This window comes from Dipodomys ordii, unplaced genomic scaffold (genome assembly GCF_000151885.1).
Source record: "Dipodomys ordii isolate 6190 unplaced genomic scaffold, Dord_2.0 Scaffold113, whole genome shotgun sequence".
NCBI lineage: Eukaryota > Metazoa > Chordata > Mammalia > Rodentia > Heteromyidae > Dipodomys > Dipodomys ordii.
Genome location: NW_012267329.1, coordinates 171057 through 191835, shown reverse-complemented (window position 1 = coordinate 191835; position 20779 = coordinate 171057). Strand labels below are relative to the sequence as shown.

The 20779-nt window shown below is 45.1% G+C and overlaps 1 protein-coding gene across 1 annotated transcript in view; it reads left to right on the top strand.

Moving 5' to 3' along the window:
• Nucleotides 1-289: 289 nt before the first annotated feature.
• Nucleotides 290-20779, top strand: part of Arntl (aryl hydrocarbon receptor nuclear translocator-like) — a 73209-nt gene continuing 52719 nt past the window's right edge. The window contains exon 1 of the mRNA XM_013028670.1: nt 290-363. The gene's annotated coding sequence lies outside the window, so the exon portion shown is untranslated. The remainder of the gene's footprint in view (nt 364-20779) is intronic.

The window sequence follows — 20779 nt, the reverse complement described above, 5'->3', positions numbered from 1 at the left end:
AGTACAGACTCTTGAAAAGCCTACAGTCTAGGAATTCCCATCTCTGAACAAGGAATTATGCTGCTGTGTGCTATATGTCACCATAAATAAATGAGCTGAGTTGTAGGGATTTGAGAGGAGGGGTATGTGACATGATGGGACATTGGGGAGGCATCCAGGGAAAGGGGTTCCTAGTCAAATAAGCAGAGATGGGCATTCTGTTTTGATGATACATCAAAACCCAATATATATTATCAATTAAACATGCATACACATTCTCTTTTAAAACTAAACTGTTTTATTGGTTTCAGATATTGCTGGCACAAGTACATGCTTTTGGACTCAGCTGTAACTTTTCAGATGTGGAACTCCAAGCCTTCATTGGTAAGTTTGTTTGATGCCTTCTTACCATATTATGCTATTGGAGACTGGTATTTGGAATGAAGGGCAAGGTGGAGGCTCTGTGGAGGTCACCACATCTGAGCCCTAGGAAGCCTTTAGCATTGGCTGGAAGGATACATAGACATGCAATCTGTCTGTTTCTAGGTAGCTGCAGAGATGGAGGCTAGCGGAGGTCAGCATAGGCATGGCAAGTGATGGGTGTATCTGTCCTCATAGACAAGTGGAACTTTGGCCATGATTTGAAGGAAAAGGTAGATGGAAAAAGTCTTGCCAGGAAGGAGATAGGATGTTTTAGTGCTTGAGAATGTGGTGCAGATGTTCAGTGGGCTCATCCATAGATTCACAGAAGCAAAAGCCTTATTATAAGGAATCCTGGGCAAGAATGTTGGGGAACCCTATTAGCATCTGATTATTCTAGCACCATATCAGCAAACTTGTTTGTAAAGAACCTCCATATAGCTATGGCTTCTTGACTCAGCCACTCACCTCTGCTTTGGCAACATGAAGGAAGCCATTGATGGTATGTATTCTAGAAACACCTTATTTCTGGACACACGTGTTGGGCTGCATCTGACCTGTGGTCTGTAGTTTGCCAGCCCCCTTTCTAGACTCTTAAGTGCTAGGCTAATGCACTTTACTTTATCCTGAAGGCAGTGGGAACGTATTGAAGTTGTTTTGAGCCAGGAAGAAAAATGACAAAAACAACATTTTAGGAACCTTCAATCTGATGGCAAGAGGCACAGGACCCTTTTAAAAGGTAGCAGCAGCAATCCAGGCATGAGGTTGTGTGGCTAACAGTAATTAGTAAATGACCAGTAGAAGAGAGATTGCAAAAGGATAACCCAAACCCAAATTTTCAACCTTTTTAGACTTAGACAGGAGTCACAGAAAACGAAAGTTTAAATTTTATCTTTATGGTTCTGGGGAACCAATCTAGGGCCTCATGCTTGCTATGAAAGGGTTTTTTAATCACTTAAGTCATACACCCAACCCTTTTTGCTTTATTTTTTCAGATAGAATCTCGTTTAGTTTGCTAAGTTCAGTCTCAGAGGGCCATCCTCCTTCCTATGTCTCTTGCATGGCTGGGATTTCAAGTGTGAACCATCAAATACACTTTATTTGTTGAGACAGGAATCTCACAAACATTTTTCCCAAGCTGGTCTTGAAACACGATCCTCCTGATCTCTACCTTCTAGGTACCTGGAATTATAACCATGAGCTACTATGTCTGGCTTTGTTTTCGAATATGTCAAATTCAGGATGACACTGGGCATTCAAAGGAAATGTCCAGTAGAAAATGTAGGACTGGAGTCTGGATTGAAAGAGTTAAGGCTCGCAGTGAACGTGGGCATCATAGTTTTTGATAAATTCTCCTCAAGATGAGTAGAGCACTGAGCATTTGTGAATGTACATACATTTGGTATGGGAGAAAGAAGGGAGATAAAAGGCCGTAGAATGGGAGCAGTGGCTACTGGGAGAAGGGACCTGGAGGAAGGCTGCTGATTTGTGACAGGCTCTTTGTGGTCTTGAGGAATGTAATGCCGTGGCAAGGAAAGAAGGAGGAAGGCAGGTTACATCAATGAGAGATAACGAACGGAGATGATAACAAAGCCGTGCTTGTGGAGTCTGGCTAGACCTATAATATTTAGATGTTTGCATGTCAGAATAACCTTATCCTTAACTTGGCAGGCAAATCATTCTGTGAGCAGTTCTCATCCCTCCTTTGCAGCCCAGCTGTGCTGGGAGTTTGTGTGCAGTAGACTTGTGATCGTGTTCTTTGTCTCTCTTGAGGTGTGGTATGCATAACTCTGCCTCCGCTAGCATTACAGGGCTCCAGCCTATGTTTGGACCTGTTTGCCATGAGACAAAAGATGCGATGCATTGTGGGAAATGATTGCATTTGAATAGATTAGAACACAAAAAGGGAGTCACTGTATCTCCAGAATCTAGCACAGAACTGACCTGTGGGGGTGTGACATAGTCACTGATTATGTGTAGCTTTCAATGAACCACGTGATTTAGGTCACAATGCTTAGCATCTGTGTGCCAGGCACTGCTCTTGGCATCACAAGTCCAGAGGTGACATAGGACAAGTGTCTGTTGTCATGAGAAAGGTTTTCTAGATAGGAGACATCTGACATGTTATCAGGCATGAGCATGCTGTGAAGTCAAATGAGAAAGTGATAGAGGCTGATGAATCAGGTAGGGTGGACAGGAATGGCCTCTCCAACAATCAGTGAACTGTGAGCCTGTGGGGGAACATCATAACCATGTCCTTAGAGGTGACTGCAGCACTATCAGCGGAGCCCTCGACACATGCTGTGAATTCTGTTGTTGGTTTGCATTACCTTCTTCTCCAGCAAGAGATCCCTAATGAGTCTTCTTTCTGACTATTGCCATCCTGGGCCATCTGGCCTGGCCACCCCTAGTTCTCCTCCAGCCTTAGACTGTAGCCTCCAGGACCTGTGTTGCCTGTTTTCTTTTCTTTGTCCTCAGCTTCAGGTTTTGCTCAGTCCCTTCTACATCATCCCTGGTGTTCTCCCTGATGAGCTCATTCATACATCCTCTGTCCTTTGGGCCCAGCCCACCCACCCACTGCCAGACTCTTCCCGCCCTTGGTCCAGGCCTCTCAGTTGGCGCCACTTCCTAATTTATCCTTGGACCATCCTTTCCCCAGCTGTCCTATTGCACCATCTCCCAGATCGCAAAGAGCCTTTCTTCTCAGTTATGTTGTTGCCCTTCTCTCTCCTCATTCCTTTATTTAGGACTCATCATTTGGAATTTTTTTTAAAACAAAAGCCTCTTAATTGGTCATCCTGTCCATCTTTATCCTCCCTCATCCCACCTCCACAGTCTTGTGAACATGTTGTTTCTAATTCACACCTCCATCGAGACTTTCTTTTGCTTAAAACTTCCCACGGGCTCCTCAGTACTAGCAGATAAAAGCCACAGGCCCTTCAGTGAGACTGCAGTCTTCCCATAACCTGGCTTCTAGTCGCCTTTCTCCTGGTGCTTTTTCTCTAATTTACAGTGCTAACCCCAGTACAGCCACCAGCGACCATTACTTCTGGTGCCTCTGCCAGTGCTGGGGTCTTCTCCTGGGAACAACTTGACCTCTGCTCCTTGTCCAGGTGACTCCTTGTCACCCTCTACCTTTCTCCCCTGACCTGGAACTGACCTTCCTCCTGCCTTCCAGAACACCCTGTTTTCTGTTGCAAAGCACTTATCTGAGTTGCTGTTGACTTACTTATCTGAGCTCCTTAAGGGAGGGGGTGAATACATTCACCCACAATCTCTGTGTTCCCAATGCCAAGCACAGGAAGTGTACCTGGCTCAGGAAGTGTTTGTTGCAAGAGTGAGCATATCAAAGTCTGTTTGTATAGCTATACAGCAGCTTTGTAACATGATCAAATGTATTTAACATGGAGGTTCATTGGGCGTTGGGTTTGGTGGGGCCCATTCTTTTCTTAGCTTCAAGTACAGAGCAGGTTGTTCTAGACCTTGGTGTGTAGCTGCCTGCCTATTGGTTCTCCCAGCATATTGAAACCTCAGAAATGTTACTTCTCTGTGTTCTTGCCTCTTTTTCTCTTTTCTTCCTTCTTCCCTTCCTTCCTTCCTTCCTTCCTTCCTTCCTTCCTTCCTTCCTTCCTTTTTTCCTTTCCTTTTCTTTTTGCTCCTGTTGTCTATGGAATAAGTGCAGTTCAAAATGAAAAATAATCCATCAAGGAATTCTCAGGGATGAGTTCCACTTAGCTTGGTCTTAAATGAATCCAAGATTCCCTAATGTAGCCAAAACATTGATTCTTGCCAATCACGGTGTGATAACTGTCCCCACCTCCCCACCAGTCCAGCTGAGAATATGTTTTAGACTAAGGATGAGAATCTCGAGGGTCCTGTGGACACCAAGGGCATCTTTACCCCCACTTGTGAAGTCCTCAGAGATTGTGTACTAAGGAGTAACATAGATAGGAAGAAACTTCAGGGTTGGGGGCCAGTGCCCATGCTCCCCACAGGAGCTGGGACAGTAGTGTCTATAGCAAATGCATTCACATTTTCACGAGGATTTCAGCTGGCTTCTCATCTTCTTCACTTTCTACTTCTGCCATGGAACTGGAAGATAGGCTAGTATGCAGCTTTTATTTGGGACTTGCAGTAAGTGCAGAAGGCTTCTCAAAGGAGAGCCAGTCTTGGTACAGGTATCCTGCTGACCAGGGTGCTCCAGGAGGTCAGTGAAGTTGCTTTCCTTGTCCAGAAGTGCTAAGACTTTGCTACTCCTGTGGGAACTAGCCTCTGCTGCTTCTTCTATGTGGAATGCATTTTCCTTCCTGTTTGCCTAGTTCTCATCTGCTCCCCCTCACATTGCAAGTCTTCCGTGACTCCTGATAAAAGGCTGGGTCTTGTCATCACCTCTCCCATGTCTATACCACTGTGGATTGTCTGCTCACCTTGTGTCAAGCACGATCAAAGTGTTGTAGTGGACCCCAAAGACAACATACGAGGAAACTGAGGGCCCAGTGGCCTGAGTCTGTGACAGAATAGCACCAGGCTCTAGAGAAGGCCTGTGGGTATGTGTTCTTATCCATTCATCTACGCCCCACAGGCTCTCTGCCACATGCCCCAGCAGCCCCGCTCATCCCTCAGCACTCATTACAGAGGTCAGCTTGCATTTACTTGTGTGGTTGTTAGATTAGTGAATGTTTATTCCTGCTCTGAGTGGTCCCTGTAGGCCCTAGGGCAGCAGGAGTACCTAGACGTAGGTGGGTGTTCCACACTGGGATGGCCAACAATCTGAAAGGCTGTCATACTCACACTTGTGGGCCTCTTCTTGTCTCTTGCATCACAAAAGACTGGGTTCTGGCTGTGGACTGGACTCGACTCTTTGGAGCTACCTGGCAGGGTGCCTGGGGTTCAGGCTTCAGCTTCACCCCCACTTTCTCTGTCAGAGCCAACTGTGCTAAGGAGGCATCCATGCCTCCAGGGAGTCTGATTCTTCTGCCACTCCCTTTGTTTTTTTTCTCTACCCTGCACCCACCTCTTGTCCATCTGTAAGGAAGGGAACCCCCTGGCCTCTGGGGCAGAGTCAACTGCCCTTCCTGCTGCACTCTGAGGATGACTGACTTGAGCAGGTCCGAATGACCTGCGTGCCTGCTCACCTTAGCAGGTGAGCTCTCCAGGTGCTCTTCAGAAGGAGAGCAGTTCTGGCTGTGGTCTCTGTGGTGGGAAAGCACCTTAGATAATCAGGGTTCAGAGCACTGCAGAAGGGATTAGGAATAACTAGACATTATTACTCTGAAAGTAGCTCCTTTGTGATGCACACACACGAGCGCATGCGTGGTTCTCACACACGGTGTTTTTACTTGCATAATTTATCACCCTGCTGAATCTCCTTCTCTCCAGTCTGATGTACCACTTTGAATAATAGATATATCACAGCTCTTAGCTAAATAAACATTTTCTCCTCTCCCAATCTGAAGATTTCTCTCCATACACACCCACTTTGGTACCTCTAGTGACCACACCACCAGCTTGTGATTATCAGGACATTCTTCCCAGACCTTGTTCAGATGACAGTGATGTTCCAACCCAGTCTAAGCTCCCCTGCCCAGCAGGGGCTGGGCAGCAGGGGAAGCCCAGCCCCCAGGGAACGTGGCTGCCAGGGCCCTCTAAGGCCAGTCTGGCAGAACTCCAAGTGACTCACACTGTTATTTAGTAAGAAAAACAAAAACTTTTAAATGGCTTCTGGCCAAGTGGGGGAAGTAGATGTTGGGGGCGGGGGAGGGAGCCGTGAAGCTAGCCCGGTCCTAGGCACAGTGATCAATCACAAACTGAGGTGGGTTAGGTACGGAAGGCCTCCAACATGCCTACAGAGGATACTTGGCATGCTGGCTGCAGGTGCTGGAAGAGGCCCTGCGCTGAGGGTCAGCTGGGCATGTCCTAGTGGCAGGCATCCTGGCTCCTCTCTGTGAGTGTGGCTGTGATAAGAATATTCCTTATCAGGTCCAGTGAGAGTGGAGAGAAATGTGCTTAGCCCTGTGCCTGGCATGTAGAAAATAGTAAATATACAGAATCTCTCACCATTCTGATGGTTTCTAAACGTCTGGCTGTTAATCAGAATTGTAAAAGACTTTGGACAAGATAGAAAGTCTAAGATGCAGTTGAATGGCCATGATGAGTGCATGAGGTAGCCTGGAAAGAAAGCACTTTGGATGGCAGATTATGTCCCAGTATGATGATTGGCCTAAGTGTATCTGTTGTTGTTTTGGCTTTAGAAAAACTGCCTATGCCCACTTTTAGGATGTTGAGTCTAAGTCCATTATTGTTTTCCTTTTTCGTTTCTGAGAAAGCTTTGTCAGGCAGGCCTGGACTGGCATGGTGCCAGTGGCTGTGTGACCTACATTGGCAAGCTGGCCTGCCAAGTGCCTGGACAGCACCTGGCATAGATAGGAGCATTTCTGTGGTGGCTGCTGTTATTTGAAATTTTTATGATGGACGTTAATGCAGGATAGTAAGTTGCTCTGAGTTCCTTGCCAGTAAATCTTGGGCAGAGCTCTGATTTGCTCTTTGCTGTGAGCCTGAGAAATGCTACCCCTTGCTTCTAACCTTCACCTGCTGCAGGACCACTAAAGCGATTTTAGTCTTGAGGAAGTACAAAGAAAGAAACCAGCTGTCTGCCTCATATAACTAGAGAAACACAAGTGATTTCTTCAGAATCTGGTATAGATAGCTATCATTATCTTTACAAATATGTTAGAATAGTTTCTTAATAACAATTGCTTTACTTTCTTGCTTTTCTCTCTGTTCGGTGCCATTTTCTCACTTTCTTCCGTTTTGCTGGGAATAAAATTAAACAAAATTAGCCCTTTAAAAAAGAGGTACATGCCTGTAGACACAGAGTGAAACTCCCTGTTCATCTGCTGAATTTGGCTTGCCAAGGCATTTTATTTAGTGTTCATAGTGTTTTACAACCACTAAATTTGTGATTAATATTTAAAAATAGGTAGATTTGTTGTTGTTGTTGTTGTTGTTGTCAGTCCTGGAGCTTGAACTCGGCCTGGGCACTGCCCCTGAGCCTCTACCTGAGCATTTTACCACCTGAGTTACAGCGCCACTTCCAGCTTTTTCTGTTTATATGGCAGGGCTTCATGCATGTACACTACCACTAAGCCACCTTCCCAGCCCAACAGGTAGATTTTATATTAAAAAAAAATCTGAATTTCCTGCCAGATCTAGAAACCCTCAGGTCACTTTAACCAGTAGCTCTCTCTCTAGTCTTTCCTGTCCTTTGTACCTTCTGGAGCTTGCTGAGCAGGTAGATTATTGAGGCTGTAGTTATCTTCGTTAGCAAGTTTGGCCACAGGTAAAAAAAAAGGTCATGTCACTTGCTAAGTTGTCGATCATATATGACAATCCCAGTGGTCACAGTATTTCTGGCTTCTTTTCTCCCTGTGGGAGGTTCTCACTAAGAATGTTTGAAACTGTATCAAAGCTTATATGTCAACATAAAATGTTGGGTAATACAGCATGTATAGTTTCATAGCTACCACTTAAGGGTAGTTTCAAACAAGTGAACTGGCTTTAATGGAACAATTTAGGATATAAGTTTGAAAAATTAAAGACACTTAGTCCTTTTTATTTACCCTTTCACTTCAAGAGTTGTAATTTGGCAGACTCAGTATCACCATGGGTGACGTTCTTGATGATTAGCTTCTGTGATGGTCCCTATAAGAGGCACCTGTACCCCTCCCAGCCAACGAGCCTGCAGCCAGCTGTGACCAGATGATGAAGAAGGAAAGCAGCTTCCCAGACACTTTCTAAGTTCCTAAAACTTATCACTGTTCAATGAGATTTTGAAAGCTGACTTTTGTTTTTGTCAGGAAAGTATCAGATACTTGTCAAAAATTCAAACACTGAAGTACAGTAACAACAATAAAATGTCTGGCTTCCCCTCTGCTGGCCCCTGAAACTTTCCTCCACACAGGGTAGAGGGGGGATACTTGCAGCCATTCCTCTAAATAAAACCAGTCTTAGGAGTTTGTTGCTTATACTCTTAAACATTTTTTTCCGATAGTACTGGGATTTGAACTCAGCGCCTAATGCTTACTAGGCAGGAGCTCTACCACTGAGCCACACCTCCAGCCAGATACCTGGACTTTTGTACCTGCTTGCGTTCCCCCCACTTGCTCTCACTCCCAACATATACAAGTTTTGTTTTGTTTAATGAAAACAAGATCTCTCTATGTAATATTATACAGCTGTCTTTTTAAATAACTTTTTGTCAGTTATTATAGTTACCTTCCCAAATGTGTAGCTTCATATATCACACTATTTTAAACCATCACAGCCATTGCTGCAGGAGGAATGTTTGCACACACTAGTGAGCTTTTATGCATGATCTTTTTGTGGTATAGATATCTAGAAGTGGGACTTTTGGCTTAAGTCATTTTCCATTTAAAATTTGAATCAATATTACCAAATTGTCATCTAACAAGGCCTTACCAATCCATGTTTCTCCCAGGAACACCCTTTTGTGGGGCGTTCTCTCCCCCTCTCTCTCTTTCTCTCTCTTTCCCTCTCTCTCTCTCTCTCTCCTTCTCTTTCTCTCCTCTCTCTCTCTCTTTTCCGACCTCTATACAAAAAAATAAAATAAAGGCTCACAAGTAGGCCATCAAAGTGACATATTTGTCTTAGAGAAACATTCAAAATATGTAAGTCTGTGGGATTTAATGAAATGATTTTACATCTTGACATTGGTATGATTACCAAACCACAAGGTGACAAAATGCTCCCTAAATACTGTACCCAATTAGGACCATCTCAGCTGGATCAGGTAGTCTTAGGAAGAATAATAGCAAGTCACAGCTTCCTTTTTCACAGCTGTATCAGGGCTGACCCGTCTTTCCCAGCAAGGACTGAGCCTCAGCACCTAGGTGGGAATATGAAATTTTGACTTCCACCTTCTCCAGAGGCCTCCTGTCTGGTTCTCTAAACTGATATTTTCCCTCTGTCTGGCCACAGCTCTTAGCCCTGACCTCACTTAGTCTTTTCCTTCTTCTTTGTGCCCTCAGCCTCTTCAGATCCAAGCTGGACCAGCAGCTGGTCTAGCGGGAAGAGGTTTGGAGTTAGACCCTGTTTCAAATCCTGGCCTCATTTTTACTAGTATTGTAGCTCTTGGGCGATTGACCTTACCTCTCTGAGCACCAATATCTCCTACAAATTGGGATTGGTATTTCTCTCCCAGGGACATTGGGGGGAAGACATGAATTAATATTTGAAAGATGTGCTTTAGATGTTCATCACAGAATAAACACATGATAAATTAAACATGAGTCCTCTCTTGTTTTTCTACTCAAGAAGCGAATCTTCTTGGAGAAGTTGGGGATCCTGGAGTAAGAGGAAGGTGAACCTATGTGTGAGCCCAGAGGTGACTCCCACTCAACATGGACTCTCAGGGGCTTAATGCCTAGTTAGGGAGCTCAATAAATAAAGAGTGAAATGAGTGTAATAGTAGGAATTGATTTGTAGAAGAAAGATGAATGAAACTCCAGGTGGGGTAGGAAGAAAACTGTCATCAAGCAAGTGAAGTATTGCAGGTGAAGCAGAAGTTTGACAGGGAAGTGAAGGCCATAAATAATTAGTAGGCAGCTCTATCTATTAGAGATAAAGAAATATTTTTATGTCCACATGTTAACTTTTTTCAACTCCTGCAATTTATTGATATATTCAAACTTAGCTCATCTCTATTCCTATTCCTTTTCCTCTCACTGTGCCTTTCTCTTCCCCCACTCTGCCTTAAAAGACTCAGCCACTAAAAATTTCAAGTAGTTTCTTTATATTTTCATAGTCCTCAGAGAGTGCTATTTTACCCTACTCAGATTTTGCAAGAGCTTTGGTATAGCTGGGATTTTTTTTTTTTTACATTTCTTTTTCTATGGTATGTGTAAATCCTTTTGCTTGCTCAGCAATCAACAACCCACCAACCATTTGATGTATGCTTTATGCCAGGCACATATGCCATCCTGCTCAGTTCTCAGAATGTCAGAGCAGCTCCAGGAAATGGGTTGTGCATTCTTTATGAAATTTCACAAGGAAACTGAGGCCTACAGAGCCTAATAAACTAGTACACTAGTGGATGTGAAGGGTCTCAGTCCACTGCCAGGCTTTCCCCAGCCTTTGCTGCCTTGCTTAAAGTCTTGTTTGCAGGAGAGGGGCAGAGTGCATCTACACATACAAGAGCTGCCATGCATAGGTCATTTTGCTCTATGGTGCTAGTGTTGCAAATGCTTTGATGCAGAATCAACTGCTCAGTTACCTTCTAGTCTATAGAGGGGCCCTGGGCACACAGCAGTCACAGCTGATAAAGAGCACAATTTCCCTCCCCTCTCACATTTATTTGTAGGGAACTTGTAGGCAAATAGAATAGACTGGAAATCATGGTTTTGGCTTTGTTTCTGCCCACTAAGGCATATGTTTGAGTTACAGACAGCACACCAAGAGCTGGCCTTGAGGTAGAGATTAGATTCTATTCAATTCCAGCTTCCATTCTGCTAGTAACTCCTCAGTAAATGTAAACCTCATCCCCAATCTTACAGCCTGCTCTGTACAGCCTGGGACTCAGTGGTCCTAAAGATCCTGCCTGCTGTAGAATGCTGCATCATGGAGTAAGAGACTGACTTGGATGAGAAGGAATCGGGTTTGGTGTCTGGCAGTCTTGGATGTGAATCCTGTACTTCTCAGCGCCGTGACCCTGGGCAAATCATACCACCTAGGCTTTCTCCAGCTACAAAGGAGGCCTAAGAGATCCTGCCTCTTTGGATCACTTTCAGGATTAAATGCAAAGGACTGTGTCTCGGTTCTGGACTCTGTGGGGGTGTTTCTGCTTTTGAAATGTGTTCATTAGATGCCGTGCTCATTACACCTCTGAACTGCCTGAGATGTTCAGCTCTTATATTTCTTGAAGCTCTTTGTTGTGAAGAAACTCCTCAAGGGAAGATACCATTCTGCCCCATTGAGTTTTATTAGTGCTTCAGCAGCAGTGCGTTATTTTTTTTTCACCTCTCTTTGCCTTCAGACAGCAGCTGTGGTGTGAGTCAGTGTGCAGGGATGTCACTTCTTTGCGCCTCCATTCATTTAGTGAGTATTTGCCATGCGCAGGCTTTGTGTTGGGTGCTAGGGATGCAGAGAGGAGTAAGCTTTCCATCACTGGCACACAGAGGAGCTCGTGGGCACGGAAGAGGTGAAAGTATACTGTGGCATGTGGCTAGATCCTCGTCAAGGTGTGGCATTAAGGTGGCTGTGGCAGAAGAGAAAAGATTGTGGCCTTGTCTTGGGGGCCTCACAGAGAACAGGTGGATTTTGAGCAAGTTATAGAAGACTCTGCTAGCTGTAGAAGTGCAGGGAGAGCATCCAGTAAGGAACCCTGGTAAAAGGTGACGTATTGGGACATGTCTGGAGCTGAGCCAAGTGGTAAAGCACCCATGTTGCCACTTCATGGTAATCTCCACATGCTGAACAACCCTCTGGCCTGAGCCTCATAACCAGTGTCCACCCAAAAGCTACTACCCTGGGAAGTAGTGGGCATCCCAGATAGAAAAGCAAAACATACCAAATAAACACTCTTGCTCCTCCTTAGTCTCACGGGGAACCCATGTGTTCTTCACACTGATTACAGAGCTTCTTCACAATTCTTTCTTGAATATCTCCCCCAAGCCACCATTCCTCTCCACCCGCATCTACATCTCCCTATTATTCCTCAGCAGTTCTCCTTTCTTCCATGCTGATCTCATCAGGCAACATGATCTTTTAAAAAGTAGGAAAGTTCATGTCACCTTCCTGCTGGAAACTCTGATGGCTTTGTGCATGCTTGGAGTAGGCACTATGTAAACTGGCCATGGGCACAGGGAAGGGAGGGGGTGTCTTGCTTCCTTCGATCTCAGCTTCTCAGCACTCTCTTTTTTTGCTTACTCTGTTCTAGACACTACCCCTTTCTTGCTATTTCTCTTTCTTACCGCAGGGTCATTGCACTCTCTATCTCCAGCCTGGATCACTTGTTTGTCCCCTTCATCTTTGCCTCCCTTACCCTCATATTCTGGTCTCTGTTCAAGTCAGTATTCTTTCACCTATCTGGCAACACCATTTTGTCCTTGTTCCCCCTGCTGCCCTCCCATTCTGTCCTTCTGTCCTTTGTTTCCTTGTGCTCTCTGTGTCTTAGTCTATTCAGATGTATATCTTCCAGAAGAGTCCTTGTCTTGTTTACTGCTCTCAGGACCAAACTCTGAGCCTAGGACATAGGGTATGACATAGTTAAGTGAATGAACAAATGACCGAGTTAGCACATGCCTGCTTGCAAATGGAGACTTTGGCCTTTATTCCATCAGTAGTGCAATTCTAGCAGACATCTTTCAGGAGGTGAGTGACGTGGTCAGCACTTTTATTTTAGAAAGCCAGCTGGTGGCAGTGTGGGGGCTGAGCTGTGGGCGGGAGGCAGCAGAACTACTTCAGAGCCTGTTAAAATGGTCCAGAAAATTGGTGCTGAGCCTGGGCTGAAGGGAGATGAGGGGGTAGATGGTAGGACCTAAAGACCTCTGAGGCTCTTTGATTGCATTGGGATAATGTGTTTGCATTGGGATTCCTTTCTAAGAGCAGCAGGAGGGGACAGCCTGGGGAGAGGCTGGCCATCCTGATGGCTTTCTCACCACGTACACATAAGCCTGGGGAGGGAGACAAGCTGTGTGCAATACTGTGGGCCCTCTGAGGAGCCCTCGGGGGGCAGCTGTACAGCCTCCTTCAGCTTCCAGAAGAGGGGGGTCAAGATGGTGGTACCGATGGCTATGTCTTCCTCCGGGGATGGACCCATTGAGCTTTACACCACAAACCACACGACATCATTCCTTCTTTTTTTGTAATGGCTACATTTCTCCATATTTGACTCCAGAGCAGACCTACTTCAGAAAAAAAAAAAAAAATCTTCCTGCCTGCCTGCCTGCTTTCCTTCCTTGCATTCTACTTTCCTTCCTTGCTTCCTGCCTTCCTTCCTGCCTGCCTGACTGCCTGCCTGCCTCCCTGCCTGCCTGCCTTCTTGCCTTCCTGACTTCTTTCCTTCCCTTTCCTCCACACCTGTCCCTCTCTGTGGTTCTGTCTCAGTGTCTCTGTCTCTCCTTTTCTCCTTATTTCTTTAGAATGTATAGGTTGAGTCCCTGTTTGAGTTTGCCGATGGGCAGGGGTTCAGCATCTCCCTCACTTTAATACATATGTGCAGGAGTCCTTGCTCTTCCTCAGTATCCAGGGGCCAGTCTGCCTACAGGCTTGTATTCCTGGCCTAGGCTTCACCATGATACTTCATGCTGCAAAACACATTCCTCCAAAAAATGCATTCCTCTTCAAGTTTTGATGAAAATCTTTTCATCTCGGGATGAACACATTCTTGCTCATCTAGCTGGTTGTCCCTCTGTGTCCTTAACTGAGGGTGTGTCATCCTAACTCCTGAGCATGGGTTCAGAGTCCCCAGTCAGCTTGTTGAGTCCTGGAAAGTGCAATGCTACCATCTGCAGAGCCACATGCTCACCTCCCACCTCTCCTCTCCCTTCCAAAGGTTTCCCTTTCACAGGAGTGACATGAGCAGTGGCACTGGAGAGCTTCTGTGCGCCGGGCATAGCATTAGACATTTCATGTGCATTCAGTTGTCCTTTCCAGTCTTAGAGTTGAACAGATCTGGGTGTAATCACAACTATCTATGGCCCTTGGAAATACCACTTATTCTCTTCCACTTTCTTTTTACAAATCTGGAAAATGGAGCTCATACAGAGATGGTTTATAGAGTTGTAAAAATTAAATTAAAGACATATGTTATTTCATAAGCACAAAAGTACTGGCTCACTATGTGTCAGACATTGTGCTGTGAGTAAATAATAGCACATTGCAGATGTAATCATCATTGTCACTGTCACCATCCCCAGCCCCAGCCCAGGGCCACACAGCTAGGGTGGAGGTAGAACTCTACCCTCTGCCAAAGCTCTTTTGGACAAGCAAGTTTTCCTCCAAAACACACTATGTCTCTGTCTGTCTGTCTGTCTGTCTGTCTGTCTGTCTGTCTGCTTTCTCTACTTGGAAAGCCAATGGATGCTCATTACAAAACCAGAGCTCGAACTCTCCATGCTTGGCTTTGAATTTCAGTTCAATCACTTTTTAAAATACATAACCCAGGGCAAGGCATGAATCTTCTTTAAGCCTTGATGTTTCTCATTGTGCAGGAGATCCAGTGGCTCTACCTAGTAGCATTGTGGTGGGGACTGTGGAAATATGGTCTACATGATGCTCTGGCAGAGAGTCTGGCATGCTTGCATGTCTTCAGTGAGCACTTATTGAGCACATCCTAAAAGCCAGTGACTGGTCCAGTAGCTCTGGAAACAAGTGAAAAACAAGGCAGAGTCTCCCTCTGTCTCTTTCTCTCTTTCTTTTTTGGGCAGGACTGGGGTTCAAACTCATGATTTTATGCTCAGTAAGTAGGCACCTTACCATGTGAGCCATTTTGTCAGTCCCTTTTTACACTGGTTATTTTCAGTATAAGATCTGCTTTATTCCTGGGCTGGTCAAGGCTATGATCTCCCTATCTGTGTTTTCCTTTTTACTGGGATGAAAGGTGTGGGCTATTGCACACAACAATATTTTTTAAAATATATTTTTGGAGGATACTCTTAGGAGATGAACACAAAGGTGAATTGCCTATGTGCATATGATTATATAAATTTTTATTTATCAAAATGAACTCCAGGAAATGGAAATGAGAGTTTTTTCTTTGTCACTGTTTTTGTTTTCTTTTCCTTTTGTCTTGTTTGCTCATTTATTTGTTTTTGAGAGTATAAGTAAAGGCATAGAAGTGGAAGGGCAAAGGATAAACAAATGTAGCAGTGGTACTCACTAGATATTATGTTGAAAATGAACTATAAGACTTGTGGGTGGGGGTAGAAAGGAAAAACTGGGAGAGAGTGAGAGAAGGGGGTGATATTGTCCAAAAAGAAACGTACTCTTTAGCTGACATGTAATTATAACCCTTTTATACATCAGCTTTCTAATAACAATAAAATTAAATAAAAATTTAAATATATACATATAGGATTTGAGCTCAGGGTTTCACACTTGCTTGGCTGGCACTCTACCACTTGAGCCATGCCCCCGAGCCCACTTCTCTCTTGATAATCATATATAATCAAAGCAAGCACAAGCATGATAATAACTGAGAATATGGAACCCTGGGGGTAGTGGAAGAGTCATAGGAAACACCTATGGACTGACTGGATGTGTAAGGTAAACCTCCCTGAGAGGGCTCAATGATTTGTGACCCTTCTATCCCAAGTATTTCAGGGCTCCTACTTTTCAAACTTCTGCCTCACTAGGAATATAGGTCCTAATTTTGAGTTTAAAAAGTGTGACTACATAATACCCCTCAGTTCTCTCAGGAGATGCTTGCTCCATTAAGAGTGGAAATTCCTGTCTTGGGACCCGTGTTCCAGGGCCTTTTGAAGGCCTCGAGTGCTGCTCTCAGAGTCTGAACTAGTTGAGCCTATGGTGAATGAAGATCCTCATGTGGGAAAGGAGGCTGCTTCATTTCCAGCCAGAGCCCAATTTGCTCAGAGCTGCACTGAGCATTCTGGTTTCTAAGGAGCTGGAAGTAATTTCTCCTTCTCAGTGAGAATGCGGCACATGGCAATCTCCTGATTCTTTTAGGGCTTGTGGAAGCTGCAGGAACACCTGGTGGCAGAGCCTAACACCCAATACCAGCCCACTGCCCCTCTTAGGGTACAATAAATGACCATTCCAGCCTCTGCACTGAACAATGGGTGACCCCAGCTGTGGAGAGAGGAAATCACTCTGCAGAAGGATAGACTGCTTCTGACTCACCTGTCCTGTGGATAGCTGACCTACTTTTGTTTGACCTTGATTTGCTCAGCACAATGAACTGCTGCTGTGCATTCACTTCTGCTACCTGATTTTAGATCTCCAACACACACACACACACGCACACACACACGCACACACACACGCACCCTCCAGGCAGGTGAACAGATGGGCAGGTGCTTAGTTTTGCACTAACCTCTGAATTGTAATTCTATCACAAGGAAAAGGCTTAATTTCCAGAACATAGAATGATTATTGAGGGCAGATATGATGGCGAAGCAGCAGGCCTCGACTTCTTGCTACAGGGCAGCTTAATCAGGAAATGGCCTAGATGGCTGCCTTTCAAGTAGGTCCTTGCAGTAGCTTGGCAACAGGCACAGGGTCATAATTGGAAGAATTTGGCTCTGAGTGTCTGTGGGTGTTTACAGTGCACTATAGGGCAGGGCTTCTCTTATTTAGAGAATATTTTGAGCAACAAGCAGCAGAAGGCTGAAAAGCCACTAAATCTCAATTTATTTTTAACAAATTCCATTTTTCCCCTCATCCCAGAAGGAGGACTGAGTTATTAAAAAAACAGTAAAAAATACATCATCACAGAGCATGCCATATCTAATTATGGGGTTGCCAGCATCGGCCTGCAGCCATATTCTTAAGGGCTTTGTAAATCAGCCATCCATTCAGTCTGTGAACTTATATGACTCCTATTCTTCATTTCCATGTAGAACAGAATTATTGGCAAGTGAGGGCTGATCAGAAAAAGTTCTTCCCATCTAAATTAGGAGATGGAAGGTATAAATATAGAATGGCGTACTTACGTTCTCACAGGGAGATAAATTCACTCTTCATTGTCCATCATACTTCACTGCACAAACATCATCCCAGAGCACTGAGTGCCCCTTAAGGATCTGCACTCATTGCCATGTGGATCCGTGCCACTTGCAGGAACAGTGGTATGCCATATCACTGAGCACAGCGCTGAGTTATTATTACCCACACAGCCATGAAAAGTCCTGTGCATTTTGGCCCATGTTCTTCTGTGTGTTAGAACTGGAAAGAACCTGGGAAACCTTCTAGTTCAGCTACTTCTGGCTGTTAGTGGGCAATCTGGCTGAAGTCGAGATCTAGAAAGAATGTTGCCTGGGGACCCAGAATGAGCCATGATGGAGGCGGACGGGAGTCTCTGCTTTTCTGCAACTGAGTCCCACTGTGTTATGCTACTATGTTCAGGAGCCCATAAGTTAAACAGATGTGACTTCCACCCTTCCCCCGCAGGGGTTCACAGCCTCAGAAGATACGGAGGCTGAGATGGCCAAAACATTGCCATACAAGTAGAGCAAGTATGTGTACCACAGATTCCTTGAGAGATTGGACTGGTGTGCCTGGGGAATTCTGGAATCCATGTATTTGGATGCCAAGGCAAAGGTGAACTCAGTTGCTCTCTGACCCACTGGGAGAGCTTGATTAATACTACAGTTTTCTAATGAAAAAGGTACCACACACTGGCTAGGTGTTGGGAGGAGGACAAGCATGGGGCAGTGAGCCATGGGTGGCAGTGAATATGACTTGAGGAGCTTTGGGACGGGTCACGGGGAAGATTTCCTAAGAATACAGAAGGAAGTAAATGTGCGGGGTACAGGCTGAAGCCAGGCACCTCTGGGTTCTGTGGCATTCCCTGTGCTTTATTCAGGTAAGATGTGGGTGGCATGAGGGCCAACCTCCCATCCCTCTGACGCTACCCCAGACAGAATAATAACCAATCCTGGTAGCCAGTGTCAGTGGACTATAGCGAGCTGGCATGTGAGATGGCACCTGTATCCTGTTCTTGGCGCTGTGTATAGACTGGGCACAGTGTCCGGACCAAAGTAGACTGTGAAGATGGGAGCAGCAGAGGGACCTCAAGAAACCTCTCCAAGAGAGGGTGACCTGTGCAGTCACTTCTGAGCAGTGCCAGAGGCCAGAGGATTAGGGGATGTGAGTAGGTCAGGAGGGAGGTGGTCTGAGCCTACATTAAGGCTGCAGCAGTCAGCAGGGAAAAGAACAAGTCAGGGAGGAGCACTTGTGAAAGAGAGAAAAAAAAAGCAGTAGGATTTGGCTACAGATGACAGCCAACAGAGATTGAAGGACAGTGACATACTACCACTGCTGAGGAGGTGGGAAGTGGGGACAGATCTTGCAGCTTAGATCCAACACTGTAGCCTTGACATCATTGAGCACTTTTCCTCTGAGAAGAAATGCCCTGTCTTGTGCCTTGGTGAGATCCTAGCCAGCCTGGATAACAGATCTCAAACATGTTGTTAGGTGAAGCCAGATGGCACGTAATTGAATGAGTACACAGCATAATCCCCACGGCCATTTCCATGCATGCTTTTACCCCCTAGGTTCTCAGAGTTGAGACAAATGAATTGGTAGTAACAAGTACACAAGAAAATATTTTGAAAATAGCTGACGAGCTATAATTTGGGAATTACGACTTTTTTCCCTTGGATTTCTTTTTCAGCGATACAAATGTTTGTAATTTATAGTTTCTAGTTTTAAGTCTATTTTTACTTTTTATAGTTTGGAAAGATAACAATCTCCCATGATGGAGAGCACCTTGTACATGCCTTATCTCTGAACCATATTTCAGGGAGCAGACACCCCAGTCCCACCCCACCTCGTCTCTGCCTCCTACTTGTCCCAGCATCTTTCTTGGTATGTGTCTGCAACTCTGGTAAACCCCAGATCAAGTCTTGTTTGTCTCTGTGGTTGAAAAAGCCAGAAGTGGTTCTGTGGCTTAAGTGACAGAGTACTAGCCTTGAGCACAAAGCGCTCCAGAGTTCAAGCCCCAGGATGGGCAAAAATCTATCAAAAAATAGTCTGGCTTGGTCTGGTAGGTACATTCCTCTAATCCAAGTTATTTGAGAAGCAGAAGTAAGAGGATCACAATCTAAGGTTTGCCCAGAGACAAAGTACAAGTCCTTGTCTGAAATGTAAATTAAAGCAAAAAGGGATAGGAATGTGGCTGGAGTAGTATGGCCAAAAAAAAAAAAAAAAAAAAGCTTTTGGTTCCTTGAGCTGTTGTTGATCACCAATAACAAATGGTACTCAGAGCAATAAGTAAAAGTCCTGAAGGCTGGTCCAAAGTCCATTCTTCTGGCTGAGCAGCCACACCCTGGCTGTCAGCACTTTTTTGCTCATTATCAAAGTGGTAGAGAGATCCAGTGGGAAGTGGCATCAGAGTCCACCTCTCCTGGCCAGTGACACAGGAAAGCCCAAGGGTATGTCCCACTGAGGCACCTACATGCCAGGCATTCTGCCGGTTTCCTTTATGGATACCTTGTGTGCAAAAAAAGCCTTCTTTATTCTGACTTCCAGTGTGCCTCTTGGCACATTCCTCATTGACCTAGTTCTGCCTTGGTAGCCACACAGAACAAAGGTCTGCAGGCCTGGTATGATTCTACTTCCCAAGTTTGAAAATAGTGCTTCTGGGCTCATGCTTCATTCCCTCTTCCCCTTCCTTTATGTCTTTCCAGTATTCCCCAGTGCCTCCAGCTATTCTTCCTATGACAGGGCAAATCAGTAGGATAGTAATACTTAGTAGGGAGACATCTGCTCTTCCCATGTGCCAGGTGTCATAAGCTCCTTCCATGAATTGTCTTAGGTGCGATTCTCAACCTCCCTGTGAGGTGCTTGCTCTCATGATCCTCGTCTCACCAGAGAAGAAACAAGGAGCTGGAGGCCCACGCTCATCTGGAGCCATACCAACGAAGGCAGAGAAGATCTGAGCTCAGGCAGTATGTGCTCTGAGCTCGGGTGCTTGAATATCTCACAACCTTCCCTGCATAGTGCTAAAAATAGGCCCATGGTGCACCAGGCTTGAGCTGGCCCTGATTTAACTTACTTTGCAAGAAATCATTTGACAGGAGTCTGAGTTGAACCATTTTCCATGAAACCTCTTCAGAGTTTGTTTTGACAGGACGGACTGCAGGGCAGAGGCCTCTGCACTGTCACCAAATGGGTTCATCCGAGCCCTGCCAGGCTGCACAGGACTCCTAAAGTGATAGGATTAGATGAAGGTCACAAGCAAGAGCTATTCATGTTTTGTTTTCTGAACACCATGTTTACCACAATAGACTTATTCAAAATACCTAGTCATGGCTGTAGAGCCTGAAAGTAGAAGTCAGATGCCTATGGATGTAACACCAGGTCTCCTTCCAATCGCAATGCAATGTTGAGTCTCAACACAACCCTAGCTGTGATAGGCTGGACAGTGTGATGACCACCAGCCTTCCAAAGCTGGGGGTACAGGAGCCAAATACATATTTCCCTGAATAGCATGTGATGGTTCATGTTGGGCTTTTACTAGAATGCTTGGGCCAGAGGACTGAGAAGCCAATATTGAACCATCAATTTTGGTGGTGAGCTGCTTTTCAAATAGTATGCCTTTCAGTCAGATTTTCTACAGACATAAACAGCAAAGTGAGAGACCTGGTCCCAAAGGTGGTGTGTGTGTGTGTGTGTGTGTGTG